Here is a 20,859-nt window from a genome sequence, read left to right as displayed (position 1 = left end):
CTGCAGCTGAAGAAAGGTGGTAAGCTGTTTCCATGTCTCTTTTTGATTGTTTTCCCTACTCAAAAATGTAAGTGAAAGGGTAATCCCCAACATAAGAAGGACGTGGACCTGCTGGAGTGTGTCCAGAGGAGAGCCACGAGAATGATCTGAGGGCTGGAGCACCTCTCCTATGAGGAGAGGCTGAGAGAGTTGGGGCTGTTCAGCCTGGAGAAGAGAAGGCTCTGGGGAGATCTTATTGCTGCCTTCCAGTACCTAAAGGGGGCCTACAGGAGAGCTGGGGAAGGACTTTTTACTAGGGCATGTAGCGATAAGATGAGGGGGAATGGCTTTAAAACTGGAAGAGGGCAGGTTCAAATTAAACATTAGGAAGAATTTTTTCACTTTGAGGGTGGTAAGGCAGTGGGACAGGTTGCCCAGCAGGTTGTTGAGGCCCCATCCCTGGACGTGTTCAAGGCCAGGCTGGATGTGGCCTTGGGCAACCCGGTCTAGTGGGAGGTGTCCCTGCCTATGGCAGGGGGGTTGGAATTCAATGATCTTCAAGGTCCTTTCCAACCTAAACCATTCTATGATTCTACTTATTCTTGGGTTACTTCTAAAGCAGGTACTTGGCAGCTACCGAGAAAGAGGATGTGCTAGCAAATGACTATGCAACTTCTGTTGGAGTCTTAGTATGGTGAGATGGAAAAAGCAATAGCAGAGAGAGATTTATAATGTGATCAGGTTGTGTTTCAGAGCAGATATTTCTTTCTGCATGTACTGAAAAAAAAAAAACCAAAACAAACAACCCATGTGTGTCAAGGATCACAGCCTCCAAAATCTGCCCTCACCAAGACTGCTGTTGGTTTGAATGAATGAACGTGTCTCACTTAATGCACCTTGGATGGGTGGGAAGTTTTTCCTGCTCTCCTGCAAGCTCTTGTCCACGTGTGTCTCTGAAAGAGGAAGGCATTAGCCTGAGAGTCTTTATAGATCAGCTTGCAATCTTCTTTGTCTGTTTCAGTAAATAGTAGATGGAAATCATGAAAGGCAAAGCAAAAAATCCATGCATTCAGTTGGATGACACTTAACACAAGGATTTCTGACTTATCATAGAGGCTCATTCTAAAAAGCATTTTATAGATAAAAGCTTCCCCCCCCCCCCCGGGTTGTTTTAGTTCATCTTCGTGATAAAGACTCTCTCCTTTGGTTCCCATTTTATGTATTGCTATTGTACATTAAAATGAAACAGTTTTGAACTTTAAGATTGCAGAATCAGATTTACAGCTGCTATGTTTTGCCTTTTCCTCATTTCCTCCAATACTTCTGTGTACAGTGATATCAGTTTAGGACCTGATTTCTCGTGTAGTTTTCTTAAAGGAAACCCACAAAACTGTAAGTCTAAGCACAGCAGCAATTTGTTCATTAGGAGCTTTGTAGACAGGTAACCTGCAACACCCTGTGCTATTGAAGCAACTTAAAATTACCTCTGAGTGGTTGTGTTGTCAAAATAATGCAGAGGGAAAACCAGTTTCCAGCCAACTTTTCATATGCAGAAACAGCTGAGCTCAAAATTACCAAACTGAGGTGTTTTAACTCAATACAAGCAGTAATCTTATCTGTAAGTGCCGATATTATACACTAGTGTCAGAATATGAATGATAATCATACTCGCTAATTCTAAAAGTGTTGGTGCTTCTGATGACTCTTTGTTTCCTGAGATAGGGTATCGGGGAGGTTTAGCAGCTGTTTTTCAGATATAAGCAGTCTGGTTGAAGTTGATTACTTCAGCGCTTAGAACAAATGGTCTTAATGTTGCCCTAATTCTGTGTGCAACTAGTGTTAGAAGATGATGTTGCTGATGAGCAACTGATAGCGCAGCCGCCATATCAACAAGTGTCTGATCTTGCTTCCCAAGAAATAAGTGGATGACCTCTCTGCAGTGGTTAGAAGCACACTCAAATGTCCTGCTTTCCCACGCTTTGATGCCTTACTCTTTGTGTGGTGGAGAATCTCTTACCAGTGCAATTTATAGTTTCCTTAAGTGGTTCTTAGCCTTTATTCTTGTTTATTTACAGTCATATGTCATATACGTGGCAATTACAGCCATGGCTTACTTCGTAGAAAGTACGTTAGGGAAGCGTGTCATTTCTGACTACGGAAATGTGAGAGGAACCATTACCGGCTGATGATCAGCTCCTCAAGGATTAGAAGCCACCACAGAGTTTAATAATTTCAGATCTCTGCTACTTTGCAATGTTTTTGCCTGGAGACCGTATGGCACTCCTTTTTCATCTTTAAAGATTTTTACACTAAAGGTAGTTGCATCAAGATAGAGGGTCTGGAGAATGTCAAAAGCTGTGCAGAATGAACTGTGGCTTCGCTTATTCTTTTCCTTTTTTGAGGGGTGGTGGTTTCTTTCATCCCGCAGAGCAGGGGAAATATAACACGGGGCAGAATCCAGGGAGACAGGCATATCTAGAGTAACTGTAACTGACATCAAGCCTGGCGTTTGGCCTCTGGTGAATAACCCTGTTCCTCACCCCTCCTAAGGCGGTCCCTGCCTGTTGGTAAACCAGCAGCAGGGCTTGGGCCTGAAAGTGGGGGGTGTACAGCTGGTGACATCACCGCGTACCAGCAGCTTCTTGGCTCGGTTCATTACTGCTTGTCTCGCCGGAGTTCCCAAATGGGTCAAACCCCAGTGCTGGGCTTGATTTCAATAGCATTGTTACCTAGAAACTAAGCCGGTCTCTTCCTTCCACTGCTCGCTGGATAAAGGCTTAAGGGTGAAAGTTTTGCATTTTAAAAAAAAAAAAAAAAAAAAAAAAAAGGGGGGGGGGGAGAACTAGAAGGGACCCAGCTTGGTTAGCATTTCCAGACCACTGGTCTGCAACATACAAGGGCCCCCAAAATCTCCACTCGAGCAAACGTGAGCACTGCAAGACGCTGATAGCTAGTGTTTTAAGGTCAGCACTCCCTGGTGAGTCCTGCTTGTCCCCTTTTGCAATAAAACACGCACTGAAAGATGAGACCGAAAGATCTCCCTCCATGATCTGAATCAGTGGCAGAATACTGTCATTGACTTGCTCCTGGGACAAAACCCGCACAGTGGCTGACAGCCATGCGACCGGATGCTATCTGCCTTTTCGTTGTCATCAGTAACGTTAACTCTTGATGAACACAAAAAAGCATATATTCTTTCAGTATGCACAGACCTGCATCTTAGTGCTGTGGGGTGAGACAGTATCTCCACGTAAGATACCTGTTGCTAGGAACAATCCTGGCTGTGCTTCAGCTCTGTTCATTAAGAAAGTCAGGATATTGTCTATTGTCTGGCAGGCAGGTTTGGCTAACAATTTCCTGTCTGCTTAGCACTAAGCATGAAGCTTAAACAGAATTTTGAGTAATTAACAGGACACACTGGCTGCAGGTCAGCAGCAAAACCTTTACTAGGACTTTTTTACAGACCTCAGGTGATTGTTTGCACTTCTTTCATCTTAAAGGTAGATTGATGTGGTGGGTTGACCCTGGCTGGATGCCAGGTACCCACCAAAGCTGCTCTATCACTCCCCCTCTCCTCAGCTGGACAGGGGAGAGAAAATATAATGAAAGGCACATGGGTGGAGATAAGGACAGGGAGAGATCAGTCAGCCATTACTGTCACAGGCAAAGCAGACTCGACTTGGGGAAAATTAATTTTAATTTATTGCCAATCAAATCAGAGTAGGGTAATGAGAAATAAAAACTAAATCTTAAAACACCTTCCCCCCATCCCTCTCCTCTTCCTGGGCTCAACTTCACTCCTGATTTTTCTACTTCCTCCCCCTGAGTGGCACAGGGGGATGGGGAATGGGGGTTGTGGTCAGTTCATCACACGTTGTCTCCACTGTTCCTTTCTTCTCAGGGGGAGGACTCCTCACACTCTTCCTCTGCTCCAGGGTGGGGTCCATCCCACAAGAGACAGTTCTCCATTAACTCCTCCAATGTGAGTCCTTCCTATGAGCTGCAGTTCTTCATGCAGTGGGTCCCTTCTACCGGGTGCAGTCCTTTGGGAATAGACTGCTCCAGTACGGGTCCCCCACAGGGTCACAAGTCCTGCCAGCAAACCTGCTCCAGCACGGGCTCCTCTCTCCACAGGGCCACAGGTCCTGCCAGGAGCCTGCTCCAGTGCAGGCTTCCCATGGGGTCGCAGCCTCCTTTGGGTGCATCTACCTGCTCCGGCATGAAGTCCTCCACAGGCTGCAGGTGGATATCTGCTCCACCATCAACCTCCATGGGCTGCAGGGAGCCTGCCTCACAGTGGTCTTCACCACTGGCTGCAGGGGAATCTCCGCTCTGGCACCTGGAGCACCTCCTCCTTCTTCTCCTTCTCCACCGACCTTGGTGGCTGCAGGGTTGCTGCTCTCGCACATTCTCGTTCTTCTCATCTGGCTGCTGCTGCACATTATTTCCCCACCCCCCTCTTAAATATGTTATCCCAGAGGTGCTACCACTGTCGCTGATGGGCTCAGCCTTGGCCATCTTGGAGCCGGCTGGCATTGGCTTGGTCACACATAGGGGAAGCTTCTAGCAGCTTTGCAGAGAAACCACCTGTCCTGGTTTGAGAGACACAGGGCTAATTTCTCTTCTCATACTTGGGGAAAACTGCACTTTTAGAAGACTCCAGTGTCTGAATTTGTGAAAATATTTACTTTACAGCCAGCTATGGTGTGGGGGTCTCAAGGTCTCAGAGTTTTCGAGCTAGCCAGGTGCGGGGATGAGGAGAAGTGAGACCCAGGCACTTGACCCAAGCTGGCCAACAGGAGTATTTCATACCATCAGCATCACACTCATTATGAATTGGAAAGTTAGCTGCAAAGTTCTCTCTCTCCCTTGATGGCTGCCATCCTGAGAACTTTGTGCCCTGGTGCCGGAGCCCTGAGGCCTTCCCTTCCTCCTGAAGCCATAGCGCTCGCAGTGTCCGACACTTGCTGTCCACTGCTGGGAGTGCACAGCTTCCTACTGATATAATTGGCTGAGTATAATCTTTGCATATTCTGTATTGGTGTCGGGATCAATATCAGTTCTTTAGTGCTGTTAATGCTAATTATCTAATCTTATTCTATTAAATCTGTTTATACTTCAGGTCCCGGGTTTCCTTGTTTTTTCCCAATTTCCCTTTCCCAGGTGAGGAGGGGTCATCGGGTGATAGAATGATTGTCTAAACGACAACAAATTGTTATGGGTCTCTCAAACCATAACACCACCCTTGTAGCCCCCCCGCTACCAAAACCTTGCCACGCAAACCCAGTACAATTGGTAACAGTAATGGTTGCAGTTACTTTAAACAATGCCATTTATAGGGTGGTCTGGGGAAGAAGGGACAACCTTGGTAACTCAAGCATGCTCTTCACTGCCATAATGCTACAGCGCTGCTCAGAAACTCAGGATAAAACAACCTCTGTTAGGATATACTCTTATAGGTGGTACTCCAGCAGTCCAACATGTGCTTTATGAAGTTACAGGGCTGGGCTCCCAGTGGTTAACGCTGATTGGGAAGTATCTTCCACACAGTACTTGAGCGGCTGTTGGCTGTCATTGTGCCCATCTTCCCTGGGCTCCTGCCCTTGCACCACAACGCGCGGGCTGTGGCCATCCCCCAGTCTGAGCGTTTCCACCAGCAATCAGCGAAGTCTGTGGTAGTGCTGATGGTCCTTTGGTGTGTTGCAAGTGGGCGGTTTCGCTTAATTTGGGAATCTGCTAACAGCTATTGCAAGCTCAACTGTTTCAGGAGCCACTTCAGGCCGGCCAGAGGAGTGGCACACAGGCGTAGTGTGGCTGTCTGCAGCGCATCGGTGACAATGCTGCTACTTGCACCCTACTGTGTATATGCCGACACTTCATACGCATGTTGGGTGAAAAACAGAAGACAGAGAAGGTGCAACAGTTATATTTTTAGCAGTCTAGATCAGTCTTGTGACTACTCTTCTTGTCCCAGTTTGTCTTTTGTCATCAATCTGATTTTTGTAAGGTGGGATGGGGTCAAATGAATGCGTACATATTGCTGTTTACTACGTCCTGTAGGACGGGGGGGGGGGGGAATAACTTCATTTCCAATAACAATGTTAATTTATATGTGCATTTTGAACAGCTTGGGCACAATTGGACATGTCTTAATTCAGTCTTCAACAGGCCTATCGCTCAGTTTTTCCTGATACTAGAAAATCTCAGCAAATTCTTTTCTTCCCTATGGCATTGCGTCTCTTGCATGTCCTAAGTTATCCAGCAACCATATGAGAAAGCTGAATTCAGGGAAACACAGTTTGAGATCTGCATGCTCGAAGCCCTATGGCTTCTGTAGAGACACTTAGAGTTTATGGAAAATCATTATGGTCAAGGCGTATTCTTCTAATTGTATAATCAGGAGCCTATGCTATGTAAAAGGTCCCTGTCTGCTTCAGTCAGAGATGCTTTTTCTTCTTTTTTTTTTTTTTTTTTTTTTTTTTTAACCTTGCTGCTATTAAATTTTCTCCCAACCGACTTCTGTTTTCCCTCTTCTGTCCCTTATCATGTTGGCTTGCTTCCCAGTATACCCATTCCTTTCCCAGTTACAAGAGACTTTTTCCTGCAAGCCTTACCTTGAGCCTGTGCTTTGATTCTGCCATGTGCTCAGCAGCAGCAGCACTGGCTTAAAGTGTTGCTCTGTTCTTGCCAATGCTCACAGACCACACCAATGTCCCTGGCTCCTGGATGGTCCAGGGTCTTCCTCTCCTAAGCTGTTCCTGTGCTCATGCCCTCAGCAGGCCTGGAGCACTGACCTGCCTTAAAAATTGTGTGTTGTTTTCCTGGGCTCATTTTTCCTTTTTTTTTTTTTTTTCAGTTGACCCGATCATGACAGAGTCATGAACAAAGTTAAAGGGTGCAGCCCTAGAAGATGCTGCTTGACTTCTACATTTTTTTTTTTTTCCTGTGCTTTGGGTCTTATGCCTGAGAACAGAATTGGAAAAAAGAATAAAATAAATGAAGTGTTATAAATTTTGCTAGGCCTCCACAGCATCTTGAGAATAGCTCAGAAATCATGAGACTGTTTTTTAAGAGTTTTTGTCTGGGTTTTAAGTCCTTTGGATGCATTTGGGTCACCTTTTCAAACTTTGTTCTGCAACCGTGAGGGCTAAAATTATAACTTTTAGAATAAAAGAGGAATTCTTGGATCATCACTTCAAACCACCAAATACCGCAAGATGTGTAATATAATTGTGAGAGGTGTCAGTTCTGGTATTCTCTCAAAGTACGCTTTTATAGCAACCCCCCCTGCATTGGAGGGGTTTGTTTTTTGATTTATTCAAGCCAAACTCTCTTTTATTTATTTTCATGTGTTGCTTTTGAGCACAGCACATATGTGCAACCTGTGACCACAGTAAATTTCATGAGGGGTTGGGGATAAATATTTCCATACTTAGCAAGAACTGTTTGTTGTATCGACACCTCAGCTCCCTTCCCTGGGGCTATATGATCTCTCCCAAATCCTCACCACATGCGGCTGATCCAAATGCTGTGTAATCCTTTTGATGCAGTTCGGTTCATTTTGAATCAGCAAAGCATTTTGTGTGCTTTTAACCTCCATACTGCACGCCACACCTGTAGGGGGGCTGCTAATCTAATTTTGATTCACAGTGGTGGCAACAAGCAGGTCACTTATGGAGTTAATGTCAGCTGCTCCACTAATTACTGTAGGAAAGTGATCCCATCATCCTGGATGAAAATGTCTAACTCCAGCCTACAAAGCACTTTCAGTGCACTAATTCTGTTAATGCTCCATTACTGCTTCATTTGAGCTGTGTGGTCCATCTCCCAAAGTGAGGTAGTAAATCCCCAACTGGTTCCAGAGCTGGGTAAATGTACAGACAAAAACATTATTGACTGCATTATTGAGCATTGTTTTCAGCTGGGCTTGGTTTGTTTCTTGAAGTTTATTTAGACAGATCTGCCTTGGTAACTCTTAGAGTGGAGGATCAAGGCTACTATAAGCTACCTTGAAGGGAGTTATATGCCAAAACAACCCCTGTGGACACAGATCTGGTCTCCCTGCTCCTTAGATACTGAAATATAAAATGAGAATATAAAGATACACTGCTGCAATGACTTAAAAATTATCAGGGTCTCAGAAAAGACAGTAGCGGGCTATACCAATAGCCTCAAACACAGAAGTAGAGGAACGTCTTGAAACACCTGGGTAGGTATCCTTGGGTTTGAGATCTTGCAGTCTTCTCTTGCCTGAAAAGCTCCACAACAGCCTCAACCCATGAGGAATAACCTGAGCACAACTGAGTGCTGTACAACTGTAAATGTCGTGAGAATAACAGAGACGTGATTCTATGCTGTCTTCTACCCAAGGTCCACACTAAAGACATCTTTAGAGTTTCCTTAGGCTTCTTTCAATCCTAGAATGGTTTAGGTTGGAAGGGACCTTGAAGATCATCAAGTTCCAACCCCCCTGCCATAGGCAGGGATACCAGGTTGCCCAAGACCACGTCCAGCCTGGCCTTGAACACCTCCAGGGATGGGGCCTCAACAACCTCCCTGGGCAACCTGTCCCACTGCCTTACCACCCTCAAAGTGAAAAAATTCTTCCTAATGTTTAATCTGAACCTGCCCTCTTCTAGTTTAAAGCCATTCCCCCTCGTCCTATCACTACATGCCCTAGCAAAAAGTCCTTCCCCAGTTCTCCTGTAGGCCCCCTTTAGGTACTGGAAGGCAGCAATAAGATCTCCCCAGAGCCTTCTCTTCTCTGGGCTGAACAGCCCCAACTCTCTCAGCCTCTCCTCATAGGAGAGGTGCTCTAGCCCTCGGATCATCCTCGTAGCTCTCCTCTGGACACGCTCCAGCAGGTCCATGTCCTTCTTATGTTGGGGACTCCAGAGCTGGATGCAGTACTCCAGGTGGGATCTCACGAGAGTGGAGTAGAGGGGCAGAATCACCTCCTTTGACCTGCTGGCCACACTTCTGATGCAGCCCAGGATACAGTTGGCCTTCTGGGCTGTGATCGCATATTGCTGCCTCATGTTGAGCTTCTCGTCAATCAGCGCCCCCAGGTCCTTCTCCTCAGGGCTGCTCTCCAGCCATTCCCCGCTAAGCCTGTATTTGTGCTTGGGATTGCCCCGACCCAGAGGTAGGACCTTGCACTTGGCCTTGTTGAACTGCATGAGGTTGGCTTGGGCCCACCTCTCCAGCCTGTCCAGGTCCCTCTGGATGGCATCCCTCCCCAAACAGCTTAGTGTCATTGGCAAACCTGTTGAGGGTGCATTCGACCCCACTGTCCATGTCGCCGACAAAGATGTTGAACAGTACAGGTCCCAGTACAGACCCCTGAGGAACGCCACTCATCTCTGCTCTCCACTTGGACATCGAGCTGTTGACCACAACTCTTTGAGTGGGACCGTCCCGCCAGTTCTTTATCCACCGAGTGGTCCATTTGTCAAATCCATGTCTCTTCAATTTAGACACTAGGTTATCTCGTCCACTGCCGCTGTAACCCCTTTGTAGAAGGCCATCAAATTTGTCAGGCATGACTTGCCCTTGGTGAAGGGCACCGCTGGCTGTCACCAATCACTTCCTTGTTTTCTATGTGTCTCAGCAGAGTTTCCGTGATGATCTGCTCCATGATCTTGCCAGGCACAGAGGTGAGACTGACTGGTCTGTAGTTCTGTGGGTCTCCCTTGTTTCCCTTTTTGAAAATAGGGGTTATGTTTCCCCTTTTCCAGTTGGCAGGAACCTCGCCAGACCGCCACGACTTCTCAAATATGATGGCTAGTGGCTTAGCGACTTCATCTGCCAGTTCCCTCAGGACCCGTGGATGTATCTTATCAGGTCCCATGGACTTGTGCACCTTCAGGTTCCTCAGGTGGTCTTGCACTTGATTTTCACCTACAGTGGGTGGTTCTCCATTTTCCCAATCCTCGCCTTTGCATTCTGTGTCATGGGCAGTGTGGCTGTGGTCCTTGCCAGTGAAGACTGAGGCAAAAAAGCCATTGAGTACCTCAGCTCTGTCTCTGTCCCGGGTAACCAGTTCTTGTATTTCCTTCCAGAGCGGGCCCACATCTTCCGTAGTCTTTCTTTTCTCACTGACATACTTAAAGAAGGATTTTTTTGTTTGTCTTAATGTCCCTGGCCAGATTTAGTTCTATCTGGGCTTTAGCTTGTCTAACCCGATCCCTGGCTGCTTTAACAATTCCTCTGTATATCTCCCAGGCTACCTGTCCCTGTTTCCACTCCCTGTAGGCCTCCTTTTTCCTTTTGGTCATGCCCAGGAGCTCCTAGGTCATCCATGCAGCCCTCCTGGCTTTTCTGCCTGCCTTCCTCTTTGTAGGGATGCATCGCTCCTGAGCTTGGAGGAGGTGGTCCTTGAATATTAACCAACTTTCTTGGACCCCTCTTCCCTCCAGCGCTTCATCCCATGGCACCATACCAAGCAGGTTCTTCAAGATGCCAAAGTCAGCTCTCCCAAAGTCCAGGGTGGTCAGCCTGCTGCACACCTCCTCGCTGCCTCGAGGATCTCAAACTCGACCATTTCATGGTCACTACAGCTCAGGCTACCCTTGAGTTTGACACTGTCTACCAGCCCTTCCTTGTTGGTAAGAATAAGATCCAGCATAGCTCCTTTCCTTGTTGGCTCCTCAACTACTTGGAGAAGGAAGTTGTCCTCAATGCAATCCAAGAACCTCCTGGATTGCCTATGCCTGGCTGTGTTACCCTTCCAACAGATGTCGGGGTGGTTGAAGTCACCCATGAGAACCAGGGTCTGTGAACGTGATGCTGTCCCTGTCTGTATATAGAGGGCTTCATCCACTCTGTCTTCTTGGTCAGGTGGCCTGTAGCAGGCTCCCACTGTAACGTCTCCTGCTCCCAATTTCCCTTTAATCCTGACCCATAGGCTCTCAGTTGGCTCTTTATCCATCCCTAGGCTGAGCTCCATGCGTTCCAGCTGAATGGAATGACAGCATACTCACTGTCATTTCTCCTGAAGCTCGCATATATGTCTCCTTGAAGATATACAAATTATTGCAGAATTTATTGACAAGCAAAATGCTTTTGAAGAGCAGAAGAAAATGCGTAGTGTTGGGAGTTGCTGGTTGGCTTGGTTTGGAAAGGAGCTGCGTGCTCTAAAGGACATGCGTTCACAGTGACAGATTAATAAATATGCTGAGGTGTCTGAGCTTCCTTTAGGCATTCCCTGTTCACTTCTCAGCTGAACTGAAAAGACGCTTGAAAAACTTCATTAAAGTAATAAGTGAAAGGCAATATGAAATTTGTTGAGGGGTTATCTTCTCAGCTATAGCACCAGCAGTGCTGAGGCCATCAGGCAGCTGAAGCTCACTGTAGCAGGCGGGACAGCAAGGGCTGGATGATGGTGGGTCTTGCAGGAGCATCCAGTGACTGTTACTCCAGGCACTACTTGTCTGATACCTCTTCCGTGCCCCATCCCTGGGATCTCTGTTAGCTGAAATTCCCTTGTACTGAGTCTTATGGAGTTCATGCCTAAATATTCACTCCAGGCTGCTTTTATCTTTCTGTTCCTTTTAAAAAAAAAAAAAAAAAAAAAAAAAAGAACTATATAAAAGTAAATCGTGATATCAGACTTAATCATATTGCATATCCTACAGTGAGCAGAACCTACTGCTTAAAGCACACTTATTCCATGTATACATAGCAACGTTTCTTTAGCCTTTTTAAAGTTTTAAAACTTCTGCTATGAACTTAAAAAAAAAAAAAAACACACACAAAAAAAAACCCAACAACGCCAAAGAACCCTCCTGCTTCTAAAAAGAGGTTAAATATAAAAAATTGCTGCCTGAGTGGAACTATTTTGTCAATGCTTGGGAACCAGCAAAGTGAATGGTTATAGATGAGGTTGGAATGTAGCCTTAATAATAGGACATGCTGCCAGTATGCACTATCATAGTATGAAATGGGTATATTTATACGGATATAGTTAAAACATCTCATGTGAGAAGGCAAGTTAGCGTCAGAATAAATACTGTGATACGGTCTGAAGGCGTGAATACGTCCTGTTTTGCAGTGTTTGCCATCTCCCGTAAGGTAGAGTGTGATTAATGCATACTTAGAAAACTGCACCTCTGTTTCCCACATGGAATGATCACCATGATGGATATATTTGTACGAGCCCAGCAGATGACATACCTTCAAAGAGACGAGGCTAACATTGACAGCATGGCATGAAGCTGTGCTCCCTCCTGCCGGACAAGAGCTCATACCTTTATTTCCCACTGTTTCACAAGGCTGCCTTGGCTCGGCTCTGCGTGCTCTCGTTGCCGGCTCTGCTGGGCTGCCTTCTGGCAGATGGCTGATTACCATAAAGAAGAGCTGGTGTGTTGTGTGCGTATCCCGGCGTAACCAAGCACAGCGCAGCTGTAGCTAAGCACGGGAAAGCGGCATTCGTCTTCCCGCCGACGCCGGGTTTGACCTTTCGAAAGGAAAACTGGTGGTGTCACTTGGAGCAGATGGCAAACAGTAGCTTGGTAAAACATCTGTGATGTCGTGTTTAAAAAGTCCTGTCGGGTTCTTGGTGGGCTGGAGCCGTGTCACCAAGAGATCATAATTTCTCCTCATTCAATAGGTGAGCTGCTGCTAAGGGTAGTGTATGCATGATGTGGGGTGGAAAACATGACCCTGCTTCCACTTAAGAAATGGTCAGCGTTGCTTTGTGACTTCCTGAGCTTAACAAGCAATACAGGTGAAATATAGGCTATCGTCTTCCATAACACAGTGTGCGCCTTGGCTTTGTACGTGAGCAAATCACCCAGCAAAAGCTGAAATATTCAAAGTGCAATGGTCACGGCGGGTCCTTTGGATGCACTCAGGCAAGATGTTGCACATGTGGATTACTCACTGGCTGTGGGACAACTGCAAATGAGAGTCTGCCAAGCTCACGCTTGTTCAGTCACTCTCATGAGCCTTTTAAATCCTTTGCATTGTGTTTAACTTGGTGTTTAACAAATTCAACCTGATTGAAGAATCAAATACATTAGTTCTTCTACTTCACTTTCTGGAGGGAGGAGGTGAAGACGTTTGAATAGAAAACGGGTGTCACTGTAGGATGTGTTGGGGAATCTGGCTGTGCGACTCCTGCATGGGTATGAAACCATTGCTATGAAAATTGCTGTATCAACCACTATGTCACCCGTACCTATCATTGGGTATTTCTGAGTATAGCTGAGGTGGGTCCTGGCTGCATCATGGCTCAGTTGAATAAATGGTGGCAGGGCTGATTTAGGCAGGGGTTGGGACTTTCTCTGCTCCTGAAGGGAATGGACTGGGAGCGACTGTGGAAACTCAGAGCAACAGAAGTGACAAAAGGAGTGTTTAGATGGGTTTAGGGCAAAAGGTTGAAACCAGTGGGAAGTTTTAATTGGTGCAGAGGGTCTCGTGGTGCCAGGGGGACTACGACAGGTGAGAGAAAACAAGCTGTGTGCTAGTGGCTGCCCTGTTCGACATCTCTAGACCCTGGGAAATGCCAGGGACAGCACGGCCTTGCATTTAGGACATTTGTATTTCTACTAGCGCTCTCTGAGCTTGCACGGGTTTTCCACTTGTGTGATTTGGTTTGTGTGCTCATCCGCACCTAACGTACTGCTCCTGAAGTGTCAAGCCTCTTTCAGCCACCTCAGATGCTTTGGATTAAGGCTTCTAGCAGTATTCTTATATCCTCCAACTCTTCCTGCTGATCTGCCAGATTCCTGGAAATCCCAACTCCTATACAAAGAAGAGCGCCTCTTCATTGTGTGTGTGGTGGGCCTGGCTTGCCCAGGGTGCACACTCAACATCAGCCTGTACGCACACAGTATGTGCAATGCCTTATGGAAATGCTAGGCGCTCTGTGTACACGCAGTGGGGTACTGCTTTTCTGTCTGCAAATTTTAGCGGGTGTGCCTTAGGTGGGTATCTGGAAGAGACCCCATTTCAGCTGCAGAAAGGACTTTGGGACTGGAGTATCTCTCGCTACAGAAAGTGGTGACAGACAGGCTTGTCACTAAGAAGTGTCCTGACAGGGACAGCGGTTGGGCTAGAGTTGTCATTCCTCCCAGCAAAACATGTGAGAGGCTGAGGAGGAGCCAACAAAAAGCATGAGACAGCTGTTGTCACCCCCAACTATTAGCTGCTTGTTTTATTTCTCAAGGAATATAACGAGTCTGTATTTACCTGTGATATCTACACAGCACCTCTGTGTGTTTCATCATGGCAACCTAAAGTGACACTGTGTCCCTTCCCTTGGACATAACAGTTGGACTTGATGATCTTAAAGGTCTTTTCCAGCCATCATGATCCTATGATCAAAGATGGCAAAGGAGTCCCAGCCACCTAACAGGTATTTCTTCCCTTTGGTGGCCCCCTGGCACTAGCCCAGATCAAGTATATGTGTAGTTGTAAAAATATGAATGAAAAGAAACTTAACAGTGCACAGTGACAGTAACTCAAGCGCCGAATTACCTCTGTGAAGAGTAGGATAAAGGATGCCTGACTGTTTCAGGTACAGCACTTGTCATCTGCAGCAGTGGGAACGGGATCACTGTGGAGTTAATTCATGGAGTGAATCACACATCCCCAGAGATGTAGGTGGATCTGTCCTGATGGATGACACGAGCATCCATGGCAATTTATTCTCTTCGGAGTCTCTGAGCCTCACTCTCGTAGTAAAAGCACCTTCCTCGCACATGATGGTGCTTCTGCCGGCTTCAGCTTAAGTGGGGGACAGTTTGGGTACCTTGAGAAGCAGCAAGATGTGCCAGGGACTTTGCCTCCCCCCTGCCTTGCATGCCCCCAGGCCTGCAGCCAACCTGCTGTGTTCCCCCTGCAGTGCCCATCTGCCCCATATTTGCTGTTCTCTGCTCCTTCCGGCATCACTTGGGCCCTTTACAGTAGTGGGATATCTGGCCCTTAAAACTTCAAGCATTAAAAACTACTGGAACACTTAAAATAAAGCACGAGAGCACCGTGCTCGCCAGACTACCCGCTTTCTCCTGTTTAGTTCTCTATCACCAGTTCTGCTGTGTGCATTTAAGAAAGAGCTGCTTGTGTCTTCAGCCTTAATTGTGCCCGTTAAACACCATTCTTATCTTACTCAATTAGCTCGACAAATTCCTGTTCCTAAAATGAGTTGGCCGTAGCGGGATCTGCTGGAGTGCAAACCCACCAGCAACAGGTACTGTTGGGAGCTGCTGCTGCTCGAAGCAAGGTAAGCAGTCGGCTCTACGTGCGATACTTGGAAGTCATCATTTTTGCTACTCAAATATAAGGCATTCAGGCTGATTGTTGGGTTTCATCCGATCACAACGCAGGCTGTTATTAATCCCTTACCAATGTAGTGCTTTTGATTGAAATCTGTAAATCTGTCTTTCTCTTTTTTTTTTTTTTTTTTTTTTCTCTCTCTCCTCCCTTTTCCTCACTGGACATAACAGACAATGGAAGGGATAGGGCCAAACTGCTCTTCTGCAGACAAGAAGCCAATTGTCTAAAAACAACACGCCATTCAAGACCATGGGAGACTGAGGACAGTGGCAGGAGGATGAATATACAAAAGTGCCTACTGTTAAGGCCACAGCTTTAAGTGTTTAAATTCAAATCACACTCCCATTTGAGGTTCAAATTTATAGCAAGAACACACACACAAGGGTTCCAGTGTTTTATATAAATTTCATCCAACTTCTCAGGGTATTCCCGATGGCAGCACATCAGAGCTGAGTGCAAGGGCGACTTGCTTTCCTTGCTGTATGAAGCCAAAATATTGAAGTAGGTTATTTTGGTTTGGTTTGGTTTGATGTGCTCTGTGTTAGTAAATAGAGCAGCCTGTCATATCTAGGCTCTGGTTTTCCGATTGTGAGCTTAGTGCTTGGCTCGAAACGCTATTGTTCTTGGACCTTTGCCTTGAGCTGAAGGGCTCAGATGTGGGGAGGAAGAAGAGGAACCAAGCTAAAAATAAAGTGAAACGAAATGCTGTTTATTGCTATGGAGTGGATAATGCTTTCCTAGATGTCTCAGCAGTGCTGTCCTTGCAGGCAGTGTGGACTGGCACGGTTTGCTTTCACACGCGAGGTGAATGTCTGCATCCCCTACTGCCTTCCTAATATTTTGCTCGGTCCTTTAACGGTATTTGCTTGTGCCGGTCACAGCAACAGAGAGAGAAACGGGCTTCACTTTCCATTACGTGTCAATCAAAGAACATTTGCATTGCAGATGTAAGAGGCAGATCAAGGTCCTTCGTGTCCCTCAGTGTCACCCTGCAGTGCCCGCTCCTGCCATGGCCCTGTGCCGATGGGAGATGCCAAGAGCCACACGGGCTTTTCAATAAAGACTGTGGCAGACATTATCTCTGCATACACACGCACTCTCTGCCCAGAACAATACCTGGACCGAAAGCACTCTTTGACTCCGTTCATTTACCCACCTCCACAACCAGGCATCCCACGAAACACCGAAGGCTGCAGATGTAAGCGGTGAAGGAGGTATTTCTGCACCAAGGGCCGCAGCACTCGCCGCGACAAGACTTGGTGCACGCAGGAGCTGAGCAGATGTTCGATCGCTCATGGGAACAATGAGAGTATCCCCAGTTACATCAGATGAGCTGTAAACTAGATGTGAGGCAACTGCCAGTAGTCAGGATTTAGAAGAAAGCTTCTTTCGGGCAGGACATTCCCTCTTTGCCCGTTTTCAGGCTTTGAGTATGTGGCACTAAACCCTCTGCTACGAAACCCTGTTGGTGCTGGGTACTAGGCTAAAAGCGTACGATTGACTCAGTGCACAAATTACCCTGTTTGAATGTAGACGCCACAGAGACAGGTAAAATACTCAGACGTTGAAATATTTCCCATGAAAATCACTCAGCTGAGGTTATCTTTGACCAGTACATCAACATCCACCATCACATAGATAAACAGTGGCCAAGGAAAGATCGCAGAGGCCGCATCCTCTACTACAGAATCACAGAATCACAGAATGGTCAGGGTTGGAAGGGACCTCTGGAGATCATCCAGTCCAACCCCCCCGCCAGAGCAGGGTCACCTACAACAGGTCGCACAGGACAGCGTCCAGGTGGGTTTTGAATGTCTCCAGAGTGGGAGACTCCACAACCTCTCTGGGCAGCCTGTTCCAGTGCTCTGCCACCCTCAAAGTGAAGAAGTTCCTCCTCATGTTAAGATGGAACTTCCTATGTTCAAGCTTGTGCCCATTAGCCCTCCTCCTATCAATGGGCACCACTGAAAAAAGACTCCTCCCATCCACCTGGCACCCTCCCTTTAAGTATTTGAAAGCATTAATAAGATCCCCCCTCATTCTTCTTTTCTCTAGACTAAAGAGACCCAAGTTCCTCAGCCTTTCCTCATATGAAAGATGTTCTAATCCCCCAATCATCTTTGCAGCCCTTTGCTGGACCCTCTCCAGCAGATCCCTGTCTTTCTTGAACTGGGGAGCCCAGAACTGGACGCAGTATTCAGTGCATACCCCTCCAGCCACGCTTCTCTTGCACTAATAAAATGTTCCTGCAGCTTCACACGTTCAAAGAAACGCATAAAGAGTTTCTGTCAGCAATGTGTTTTTAGTCAGATTGTTGTGAGTAGTTTATGCACAGCATCAAGAGCATGAGGTGCTCAATCTCTGAAATATTTGAACAAGCGGAACGTTAGAACCATTTAAATTTTGGGTTTAGCGTCTCAGGAATAAGGCACCAGTGCATTTTTAGATATTTCGGAGACCTGTTAATAGTAATATTTCTCTGTGTGAGTAAAACACAAAGCACTGATGATGCCTCTGGGGTCTTTTCCCAACATGTACTGCTTGCGCTCACGAAGTGGGCCAGTTGCTCTCTCCTGAGGATCCAAACAGGGTATCTGCATGGAAAGTTCCCAAGTCTGGCATTCCAGTTCAGGTATATTATTAGCACATCCTGTTTCTTTTTTTAGGGCAGTTAATTGAGAAGCTGCGGCAAAGCAGTCTTCTCCTGAATCCCTAAAACCTCGGAGATCCCTTTCCCTTTGCAGCAGTAATTGATAATGTGTAGTCGGATTGCCTCCAAGAGTGGTGTGTTATTAAAAAGCGTGCTCTTGAGTACTGGTTTTGTGAGCTGGAGCGACGGTAAAGAGGAGACGGGCAAGTCCCTTGTGTGGAAACCTCAGGCTGGGCACGACTGTCCTGTTGCCAAACGCAGCCGTTTTGTGTTCATGGGTGTGCTTCAAGTATCTTACTCTAAAGTTCTCCTCATGACTAGGAAAAGGGCTTGTGCACCCCAAGCAATGGATAATTTTCTTCCTGCGTGGGTGGTTGCTTTAATAAAAGATATAGTCTCTTCTTACGAACTTTGTCTCATTTAGTGGAGAAAACAGAACAGTAGTTTTACTGTTGTGCGGGTGGGTAAAGTGCAGGAATTGTCTATCTGCATCTCAGTTCCGTGTCTGTGCCTTACCTCTCTAGGAAATGGGTGGTGAAAAAAAGACCCCTGAAGCAATGCCTACCACCACTTTTTTTCAACAATTAAGGCATTTTGTTTCTCGTTCTGGTGCATTTGGTGTCTGATTTATTACTAAACCTTAAACCACTTTCCTCCCCTCGGCCTCTGCGCGTTTCATCTGCGCTGGTAGCAGCACAGAGCTGATGGGCAGGTGGGGTTCCCACATCGGCTCCATCCCCACAGCTGCTGGAAATGCAGGTTGTGGGGACAGTGGTGTTTGCACATGGCCTGGGACAACTCTCCAAAGTCTTGTCTGGACACAGAATGAGGATGTGGCTCATGCACCAGCTTTCCTCATCACCACCATCAAGTTGAAGTGACTCACTCTTCCACCCCACCACTACAAGAGAGGTGGTTCCTGGTTAGTCCTAACCTTGTCATTTGCGGGGTTTGGAAAAAAATATACAAAAACAGCAGCAAGGCAGGCTGGCAGTGCCATCTGTGCTTGCCACCCCTCACCAGCTGGGATCTGTGCTACAATCTGCAGCCACCGACTGCTGGAGAAGCTTGTGAGCTCCGGCTTCACTATTGAGGGGAGCAAATTATTATCGGAAGGAAAAATCCTGTATAAAACCAAAACGGGAATGAGGGCGGCACCTGGAAGTGTGTGCTGAGCTGGACATGAGACACCCAGGCTGAACGGGTGGAAGTCGCCAGCACTGCCATGTTTGTGCCAGCTGAAGGTCTTGATTTATCTGCTCCAAATGCAGGGACAGATCTATCTAGCTCAAAGTCCACAAGATGTAACTTTTTGGGAAAAAAAAAAAAAAAAGACAGTGGGCTTCATTCCTTCTGTGAAGTAGCTCGGCGGCTTCGTTTCACCTCTGGAGGTACCCCATGGGTGAAGTTGGATCCTTTGCTTAAAGACTTCACCTTACCATCAAGTTTGTTATAAATCCCAGTGTCAAACTGAATGTTGTGATACTCTTATTCAGATTCTGTCTCCTCCAAGTGGCTGTTTATTCTTTTAAAAAAATCAATTTTGTCATCATTCCTTGCTCAACTCTGTCACAGGGAATCAAATCCGACTCCTTCCTCTGATTTTATTACTGAGTGCCACTACAGAAGGTGATTAAGGGTTTTTTAACTGGCAGCTACAGAAGTTTTGCTTTTATTGCACAAAATGTGTGATGATGGATATCGAGAATGTTTTCAACCAGTTGTTTGCCTTGTTTGATTTGTGTGGCACAACTAATGTAATAACATCTTTGCAAATTACATTAATTGTGACTTTCCCTTGTGTTATGGAAACAGTAAGAAGAGCTTTTTTAGAATATAACAGCAGCAATTTCTCATGTCCCGTACTTAGCAATGTTCAGACCAATTATCACGTCAGTAAAAACATGAAAAACAGTTTCACTGTTACAGTCATTACTGAGAATACATGGTTGTAGTTGTTGAAAATGTGCTATCTACAGTAACACACATCTTGGTGAATGCCGAAAGAATTTACTTAAAAGAATCTTGTATTTTTCAAGCAACCGCAGCATTACTAATAACCACAGCGGGGATAAACAAGTGCACTTGCTTCTGTGGTCATGGCTTAAATTCTGCTTTCAAGATGAATATCTGAATTTGCTTATGTTGATTGATACGGATTTAAAATCTGTATTGTCATAAATGTGAGTAAGGTTTGGCTTAGCGGCTGGGAAAACATATTTAAAGCTGAGGAGAAATTAATATGAATAAGAGGATGTGTGAGGAGCTGTCTAATGCTGCCAGGAGCAGAAAGATCAGGTTTCTTCAATTAATACAAACGCTACGTTTGCATCCACATCTTAAGACAGGGACCCAGGAGTGACTAAAGGCGTAGACGTTTTTGTTGGTAGGATTTTGTCAGCAAAGGCTTCAGTAGAGAGGGCGCCTATAACGATAAAGCTAATCTTCTTCCTGGAGAGCTAAATCCCCCAATCAATGTAATTAATACAGTAAAAAGACTACTGCCGCTGTGAGTTGTGCGTGTGCTGGGGGCTGGCGTTACTCCACCAGTGGGAGAGCATTTTTCTTGTCCTTGTAGCTCTTTGCAGCAGTCTGGCACGGCATCTGCTCCATCACCCTGAGACGGGGGTGGATTTGAGTGGGCAGAGGCAACGGGATGGAGGCAAACAGCAAAGTGCTTGTGGCGAGGGTGCCTGGTGGCGTGTTGCACATGGGGTATCTGCCCTCGGTGGGATTGCTGAGGCAGGTTTTAGCCTTCCAGCTTGAAGCTCTGCCTAGTAATGAGCAAGACAAGCGCTGGGGCTGTGGTTTCACCAACACTTTAATCTGGCATTGACCACCACCAAGAAAGGCAGTCCCACTGCCCTCCTGCCTCTCTGCCCTGTGTTTCACAGCTGCTGCACGTTCAGGTCTACACAGGACCCCATCTAGATCAAAGACGATGATTTGCT

Source organism: Vanellus vanellus, assembly GCF_965231255.1.
Source record: "Vanellus vanellus genome assembly, chromosome: 3".
In the NCBI taxonomy this organism is placed as follows: Eukaryota; Metazoa; Chordata; class Aves; order Charadriiformes; family Charadriidae; genus Vanellus; species Vanellus vanellus.
This window is presented reverse-complemented; position numbering follows the sequence as displayed.